We start from the raw sequence: 9423 nt of genomic DNA, 5'->3' as shown, positions 1-9423 counted from the left end.
AGAATGGCAAGTTGGTGAATGATCTCCTTGAGTCACTGACCTTACCATTACAAGTTGCGATTATGAAATGCAGTGCGCACAAGAAAGTCACTGATGATGTTGGTCGTGGTAATGCATTTGCTGATGAAATCGCGAAAGAAACAGCAAAAGATGTGAAGACTCGAATGTATGTTACAGGCCCTGCAAGATGGGTTGGTGATGTTGGAATGTGCGAAGACACGATAGAGAGTGTGAAGTCCCTTCAAGCTGAAGCCACAGAGAAAGAGTTGAGCAAGTGGAGAGAAAGTACGGGTAAATTGGATGAGAATGGTTGTTGGGTTGATTTGTCAGAACATCGGTGATGGTTACTACCTGATGCATATGTGCTTCCAGTGGTTACTATGGCACATGGAATGGCACATATTAGTGTGAAAGGAATCTGTAAGTTGTTGGCTCCAGTATGGCAGAACGCTGGAATTCCCAAGTGTGCAGAGAATGTGGTCAAGAATTGTATGGTATGTTTGAAATACAACCCTGGTAGGGGAACCCCAACTCCAGCTGGTCATTTTGCGCCTCCATCATATCCATGTGAGGTTTTGCAGCTAGATTTTATCCACATGGAAAGGTGCAACAACTTGAAATATGTACTGGTTGTTGTTTGCGCTTTTTCAAAATGGATAGAAGCATATCCCCTAAAAAGACAACACTGCTTTATCCACAGCCAAAGCCCTTGTGAAAGAATTTTTCCCTAGGTTTGGAATGCCAAGAATGGTGTGGAGTGATAATGGGAGTGAATTTGTGGGTCGAGTGATGAAGAATGTGTGTGAGGGTTTAGGTATAAAGCAGAAATTTCACGCTGCAAATCACCCCCAATCAGCTGGATTAGTAGAGTGCTACAACGGCACTCTGAAGCTCAAGCTGGCCAAAATCCAGGCGAGCTCCGGTCTTAAATGGCCTGACGCTCTGCCTTTAGCACTCCTATCCACAAGAATGACTGTGCATTCACGAGTGGGACTTAGTCCATATGAAGTGGTTTTTGGCTGCCCGGCCAATGTATGGGGTGTGCCAAGACCGACAAAATTCAGCGAAATCGAACATCCAGCACTGCTTGACTATCTGTATGAATTGACGGCTAAATTGCGTGTTTTACACCAACAGGTGCACGATACTCTGCCCCAGGCCTCTGAAGCTCCAGGACACCATATTGATCCTGGCTCGTGGGTGCTTGTGAAGAACTTTCAGCGAAAGAGCAACGATGAGCCCCGTTGGATTTGCCCTCACCTCGTACTTCTATCAACAAGATCAGCGGTTCGAGTGAAAGGGAAAAAGAATTGGATTCACGGCGCCCACTGCAAACGGATCCCTTTGCCTCTACCATATGACCGGTGGGTCCAGGAGGGTATCGCCGATTCTGAAACTGACACTGTCCCCCGTTTTGTGCCATTCAGTGATGCACGCATAAGAGGCACAACTTCAGAACAAGAAAGTAACGATATTTTGCAAGAAGCTGTGCCGCCGTCAATTTGTTTGGACACCACAGAGCCTGAACTCTTGTTTCAAGACCAATCAGTACCTGGCAGAAACCGCTACAACCTGAGACCAAGGCCTATGGACAAATAAAAATTCCCTTCCCTTACTATTTTCCGATATTATAGCTCTCCCATCTGAAGGACTTTCTTGATTTTTGTTTATCGGTTCAGCCTCAGGGTCGCGGTGCCAAGACTTTGGGGTACAAGCCGAAGACGTTAGGTCAACGGTTCTGGTTGGTCTAGGGCGTTCCCTGGGCTGACAGGCGTACTCCTTAGCAGAAGATACTTACCCGCCGCGAGCGGCACGATTAGAGGATGGAATTTTTCAAGATGGAGAGACCCGCTGAGGAAATGAACTTTAAGACGAAAATATGTAAAATAATGAAGAGCAAACGTTTTGTATTTTTTTTGTGTCTGTTTATACTATGTAGTATGATGGTGTTTACTGTAGGATTTGTATTCTTCTCCTCTCAAGAGCCATTTGCACCCACTGAACAGCCTATACCTCCTCCTACTGTCTCCTTGTACTCTTTCCACCCTCTGCCTGAACACGAACAAGCTAGACGGTCTGAGTTTGTAAACAACTCGTTTATTCAGCTCCTGCACCAGCACCAGCTAGTTATGAATACAACCAATTGCTGGGTGTGTGGGTTAATGCCACATACCATTAATAAGGGTATCCCATATCTAGTGCTGCCGTGTAGCTATAATGGATCGTCATGGGCATTCCAGACCATGTTTCTTTTTGCGTTAGATGCCTACTCCCCACGACAACCATCAGACCTAGCACAAACAATAGGGCCTTAATGAAAGGAGTTGCTGATATGAGCAGAGATATCGACGCATACTCATCTATTCCCAAGGATGAATTGCGAGCTTATGTAGGTTGGAACGCGACAGGGTACAGCATTAGTCTGGGTGAAAGGCAGCGAAAAATCTCATCCCCAATTTGGGTCGTACCCCACATAGGTCGGTTCTGTTTACAAGGTAATGGTCAGAATCCAAGAGCTCAACTGGGGAAAAGTGACTGTACCGAAACATACACTTTTCCATCACAGTTTTCCCCTGCATTTTTGGCTGCCAAGGGTACATATTTTGTTTGCAATGACAGAGTATATACATGGTTGCCCCCTGATTTCTCGGGCACATGTTATATTGCAAACTTGCTACCGCCAACATTTACTGCTGCCTCTGATTATCACAAGACCAGAGTTGTGAGAGGCGTGATTAGTCAGGAGGATACTGCCGGTCAGGAAGCAGGAGACTCCTTTTTGGGTTTCCTGCCGTTTTGGGGACCTATGGTCAATAGTAGGAACCTGAGACAACTGACTCGTGTGGTTGAATCTACAGTTAATGTAACGGCTGGTGCCCTTGGTAATTTGACAGCTGAGCTCCAAGCGGATCGCCTCATGACTTTGCAGAACCGTATGGTTCTAGACGTCATACTTGCAGACCGCGGTGGGGTATGTAAGGTCATCCAATCTAGCTGTTGCATTTTCATACCAGATAACGCTCCAACAGTTTATCAAGCCATCTCCAAACTGCATAAAATATCTGAATCTATACACGTGGATAAAGGAGATTGGTCACTGATGGGGTGGTTCTGGGGACTGATATCTGCATGGGGTTGGAAGATTCTGATGGTCATTGGAATGATCTTAGCCATTCTTTTCCTGTTCTGTCTGTGTATACAGTGTGCTCCTGCGATATGTGGCCTCTGTGCTACATTATGTGTAAGGAAACCTGTATCGAGGGACGTGCTAAGTAATAGGATGATGCTACAGCAACATCTCCATGACTTTATGAATATAGACCTGGACTCGGATTAATATAAGTATAGTTATTGCCTATGTAAGGGCAATAGGAGGGTCTGTGGTACTTGAAAATTTGGGACCGCGTAGGCGGCAAGGCCCTACCCCTGTCTATTCCGGTATTAGCAAACCGCGAATGACCAATGCGGTATGTACAAGTGCTTTGCATAACATTTCTTTGATAAACGCACTTTGTATACGATATTTCACATTGACTTCGTGGGTTCCATCTTAGAGCGGTGGCCATCTTATGGTTGCCCTCACATAGGCTACACATTAAGGACGAGCACAGGCCTTACGAACACATGTGCCTTCCTTTGACTTCTCTGTGACCTGTGCGACTTGGCTTCACCGCCCCAGGTCAGTCTGGTCCCACGAGCTCCCCGTCCTACGGCCACCTGTGATTAGCATCAGGGTTTGACGCACCATAAAGCCTTTTCATCCACACAAGCCTCCGGCTAATCTCTTTCACACCTAACTCTTCCTACTTTATGGCTTGTTTTACCAACAGGAGGTGACCGTGTTTATTGGGGTCTGCTGATATCTGACGAGGGATCTGAGCCTCGCTGGGTAAATAATTGTGGGCTGGCCGAACTGGAATGTGGGATGGTCATCATGACTCTGCCTTTTCGTTTGTAATGAATACACATGAATGACCGTATCGTAAAACGAGGAATGTGTGCCTGAAGCATGATATTTTGTATATAAGGAGAAGCCCGTTTCTGTAAGTTCAAGCAGTCTCCTGAGAACATACATTGTGTTGTACTTCTCGGATACCTGTAATTGGTCTGCAGCCAATAAACAAGATCTTTGACTTCACCTAGAAGACTCTGTGTTTCTGTGGGTCTGAAACAGGAAGAACCCGAAGTCTTAGGGTGTGTTCCCCTGCACCGCTGGGTTTTAAAAACCCAGTACTTCATGAGTCCCGCAAATGCAATGCCAGCTTTGCGCCTCCCTCTAGGGTACCTTCTTACCCATCATGCAGTAATGCCATTGTCCTTTTCAATTTTTTGCAAGCCTGGCAGCTCAAGAATGATAAATTGTAGTGCTGATGCTGAGGCGCCGCCGCAGCTTAAAAAAATGTGCACAATGGGCCAAATTAAGCTTGAAAAATAGAAGGCACTGGCCAATTGAGTATTTTCTAGCACAAATGGGAAAAAATCACCCATTTGTAAGGGAAATTGCCCAATCTGGCATCTCTGTCACACGTCTGGTGTGAAAGGGAGTTTGAATCTGCTCTTCCCACCAAAGGAAAGGTGCGCTGTAGGTACTGCTCCAATAGCAGCGATGAGGTCGATGGGAGCCCGAGCTTCCTGCAGCCACAAGGGTATCTCCGTACACACGGTCCGTCACAGCAGTTCTATTCTATTCAGAGCGATCTGCTAAAAAAAATAACCTTTTGAACACTCTAGCAATGCTTTAAAAAAATATTTTATTCACTGTATTAAGAAGATTACTTACAAGAGGCGAGATTTACAGAGACACTGCCCACGATTCTCAGAAGCTCCACAGAAACAAAGGCCCTTACACCTGAAAATGGACATTACCAGAGATGAAAAGATTTAAAAAATGAAAGCATTCCAACCCTCTTAAAAGACCATGCAAAGGATGGGAAAGTTCAAACCTCTCCCCTTCCAGTAACATCTGATAGCGACTTTGACACTTCACAAATAAGTGCTTTCTCACCTCATTGAGAACACCCCTCACTCAGCTGGTCCTAGTGAGTGAGGAGAAATGGTATCCCTGTATGGCAGGCACGCAATGCCCATTGGGGTCAAAGGGCTTCAGTCCCCACTCCCTTCCCCCCTCCCCCTCGTGTGTGTCAGCCCGGGCTGAGACAGCTTCCCGGGCACCCACACAGTACCTGAGTACTTCACACGTCTTTCAAAGACCATTGATTCACTCTTTAACAAGGTTTTTATTGTGTTTTCACCCCTTCTTAGAGCCCCTGCATCGCCACTCTCTGCCTATGGCTGGAAGATTAGCCCCCCCCCCCAAAATGTGGCTCTAGTTGCGCCTCTGCTGTCTGGCTTATTGTGTTTAACAAACATTTATCCACTATGCAGATGTTCAAGTGCGCTATATGAATATGGATTTAATTTTTTAAAATATTTTACAAGTACCTAACCCTCGGTGCAGAGTGAAGTCATGATACCCAGCTGTATATCAGTGAAAAAACAACAGCTTGCCAAAATGCAACCCCAAGTTTCACACACACTGAGACTAACTTTGGTCAGGCTCAGTAGATAAAAACTTAACATGAAACCCGTTTTAATACAAAGTGCTTATTGTTACTATTGAATATTTCTGTATGACTTACTTTTTACAGTTTTTCTTCAGGCCATACAGCACCCTCTCCTGCCAGATATTGGCTGAAAACAAACACCAACTTTCCGGTTCGATTGTCTTGTCTGCGTTGTGGCTATGCAGGCAGTATCCTCTCCAGTACTTCCTTTGAGGAAGGAGTAATTCAGTCTGGGAACTTCACTTTAGACTTGAGGATGAGGTCGCCCCGCTGCTCTGGGGCTTTGGGTGGCAGGAGGCCTTCGCCTGGGATTCTCTGTTTCAATTACGTCGTCCTTGAAGACGGTCGGATGGTCCTGCTGTCCACGGTCGGGGCATTAACAGTTACATCCACAGAACGCCTCTCTCAGGGTGATTTTTGCTGGGTGGATAATGTCCGAACCTTCCCTCTAAAGACTAGATGGGGTTTATCTTTCAGAACAAAGACTAGATCAGAGAGAATGTTTGTGGGTGTTTCATCTCCTTCATTAGGGAAGGTAATCTTCGTGCCCTTTCTTGATTTTAGTAAGGTTACGATCTCGTCCTTCAGAGTGTGCAGTTCTGCCGTCTGGATTCAGGCGCTTATCAGAAATCTTCATTTTACTGCTGCAGCCGGTGTAGATTTCATCAAGATACCTTTTAAGCGCATGCACTACTGGAGGGTCTTGCTTTTTGCTGACGTGATCACGTCATCGCCGAGCCCGCAGAAAACCCGTTACCGAATCCACCGACCCCCATCCCAAAGCTGACAAATGGGTCATCAACTTCCATGTGCTCGTTGCGTTCCGTGGACTGAAGAACGTATCAAAAGGATTGCGGCCTAAAACATAGCATGAGGATCGCAGTGGAAAGTGTAACTGAATGACGGCCATTGGGTCCACAGAGCCCGCCACCCACGCCCTTCATAATTATCTTCACTGTACTTGTCGAAGAACTCTCGTTTTTTGGGGTCACTAACCACGTCTGAGGCCTCTGCAATCACCATGAAGCGGTCCTCAGAGCCTAGCTCCTTGTTTTTGTCAGGGTGGTAGCACAGCGCGCCTGCTTGCGATACGCTTTTTTGACGTCCTCTTCTGAGGCGCCAAGGCGGGCCAAGCATAGGCTTTTGTACTAATTAATCTTTTTACCCATGGTTGCTAAAAAAATAAATAAAAGAAAATCGCTGCACCTCTGTCACAATATCACACAATTCAAGTACAGTATAGTTTTATGCGAGCATCCAACCTCACACTTTCAAATACTAGCAATGCTGTAGCAGGCAAAACTGCTTATTTTACCTGATTGCGAGCCTCGTGGCGGCCATGGCCTACTGCTTGCAGAGGCTGAGTGACGTTTCACTCCCCCAGCCAATCACTGGCTAGAGCCCAGTCATGGGCTGCTAGCCAATCCGATGCCTCCAAAGGCTCTCTGCAAGCTTCGGATTGGCTGTGAGCCCCAGAGTGCCCACAGCCTGTTGTATTAACGTGATTTAATGTCTACTTGTCCGTCGGACATAATAGACAATAAATCTTCTTGCCCATCAATAAAAACAACATGGTTCGGGCGTCGGGCGTTATGATTCCCCCACCCCTGACTTAATCCTTTGGGGACACCATGTGAAAATTTTCTTGTGAAACATATAATGGTAACAAGAGGCATTCAGTGGTAAGATTTCAGTTTTAGAAAAATGTAGTTTATAACCAGAAACCCTGGAGATATAAGTTATCTCTTGCAAAAATGGGTCAATGGATTTAGAGGGATTAGACATATAAACTAAAACTCATCTGCATAGGCAGATTGTTTTACTTCCTTAGAATTGACCTTAAATACAGTTATAGCAGTGTTGCATCTGATTCGTTCCAGAAAAGGTTCCAAGCATAGGAAAAAGAGTAATGGAGATAAGGGGCAACCTTGTCTAGTACCTCTATGGAGTTTAAAAAAGGGGGGAAAGTGTCCATTAACAAACACACAGGCACATGGGTCAGTATATAGCAGTTTGATCAGAGAAATAAAATTATGACCAAACCCAAACCAGCGAAGGGTAGCAAACATAAAATTCCAATTAATACGATGAAATGCTTTCTCAGCATCTAGTGAGAGAGCTGTTAATGGAGAGGGATACTTTTTCCCAAGGGCAAGAATATTAGCAAACATTCTGGAATTGTCAGCTGAAAATCTGTCCTTGATAAAAACCGATTGGTCAGGCTTAATAAGGGGAATAATATAATTTAAACGGGAGGCTAACATTTTTGCAAATACCTTACAATCATAGTTGATTAGTGAAATAGGACGATCATTTTAAATAAGGAAGGGTCTTTATCAGGTTTGGGAATAATAATAATAAGGGCTTCTAAAAAAGATCCACTAGCTTTGAACTTAGACAAAAATGAGGTGTAAAGTTCAAGTAATTTGGGAGCAAAAATGGAGGAAAAAAATAATAGAATTTCAATAGTTAACCCGTCAGGGCCATGAGCTTTGGCATTTTTAAGGGATTAGAGGGCCTCAGTAATTTCTGAAAGGGAAATATCGTTTTCTAAGGAAGAGAGAGTTTCAGGAATGGAAGGAGGGTTGGGAAGTCCTTGAAAAAATGACGCAAAATCACCTTCTGAGGGGTCTGTATCTTCAGTATATAGTTGTTCGTAATAAGACTGAAATGCATTGGTAATGTTGGGATCTGAATGTAGCAGATCATTATTAAGTTCACAATGAATAGGTCCAACAGTTTTCCTTTCTGATTTAATTTTTAAATAATTGGCTAACAATTTACCAGCCTTATTTTGGCCACCATGATACTTAGATTTAATTTTAAGGAGGACATTACAAGCATCAGTTGTGACAATTTGGTTCAAAGTAAATTTAGCCTTAATCAAATCATGTAAGCATGAGGGCGATTTGGAGGTATAGTAAGCGTGTTCAAGATTTTTAATATGCGGAGGGTAGAGAGATATTGAGCATTCAATGTTTTTTTCTTTTTGGCCGAATAGGCAATTGTAAAAGCCCTAAAGGAACCTTTAAAAGCATCCCAGTTGTTGGGAATAGAGGTATTTTTAGACTGATTAAATTGGAAAAAATCCTAAATAAACGAGGAGTCTTCAGTAGTAAAGGTCTGATCAGATAATAAGGAATTATTAAAATGCCAACGGCCCTGTTTGGGGGAAATAAAGGACATATGCAAGGAAGAGAGGACAGGAGCATGGTCAGAAATTAAAATAGAACCAATCTTGGATGAATGAGTAGAGGGAAGTAAGGATTTGGAAACCAAAATATAATCTATACAAGACATAGTATTGGGCGCATTTGAAAAAAATGTGAATTCACATAAATCAGGATTACAAATTTTCCATACATCAAAGAATGGATGAGAGGAAATGGCAGCCTGAAAAGCTTTATGGGAATTATCAGGTTTAAATCTGCACGTAGACTTTCTATCAGAAAAGGATCTAACAATTCATTAAAGTCCGGGTCAGCCTTAACTGGTCCATAAATATTTTAAAAAGTTACTTGTTTTTGGAAATTAATAGCATCTACCAAAGCCCATTGTCCATTCGTATCACATTCAGTAGATAGTATCTGAGTATTCAGAGATTTATGGAACAAAACAGCCACACCACCTTTACGATTAACAGCAGGAGAAAAAACAACTTGATTAACCCATTGACATTTAAGTTTGAGCGATTCAGTGTCATTACAATGCGTTTCCTGTAAAAAAAAACTACATGGGAATTAAATTTAGATAAATGGGAAAGTACCTTTTGACGCTTGACGGGGTGACCGAGACCACAAACATTCCACGATACAACGTTAAACATGTTGCGGGTAGAGGAAGGGAATATGAAGATGGG

At 43.7% G+C, this 9423-nt stretch overlaps 1 pseudogene; it reads right to left on the bottom strand.

The window, feature by feature from the left end:
* Positions 1-5741: 5741 nt before the first annotated feature.
* On the bottom strand, positions 5742-6733 carry LOC146867270 (dnaJ homolog subfamily B member 1 pseudogene; annotated as a pseudogene).
* Positions 6734-9423: the final 2690 nt, after the last annotated feature.

The sequence above is a fragment of the Triturus cristatus genome, chromosome 1_2 (genome assembly GCF_964204655.1).
Source record: "Triturus cristatus chromosome 1_2, aTriCri1.1, whole genome shotgun sequence".
In the NCBI taxonomy this organism is placed as follows: Eukaryota; Metazoa; Chordata; class Amphibia; order Caudata; family Salamandridae; genus Triturus; species Triturus cristatus.
This window is presented reverse-complemented; position numbering and strand designations above follow the sequence as displayed.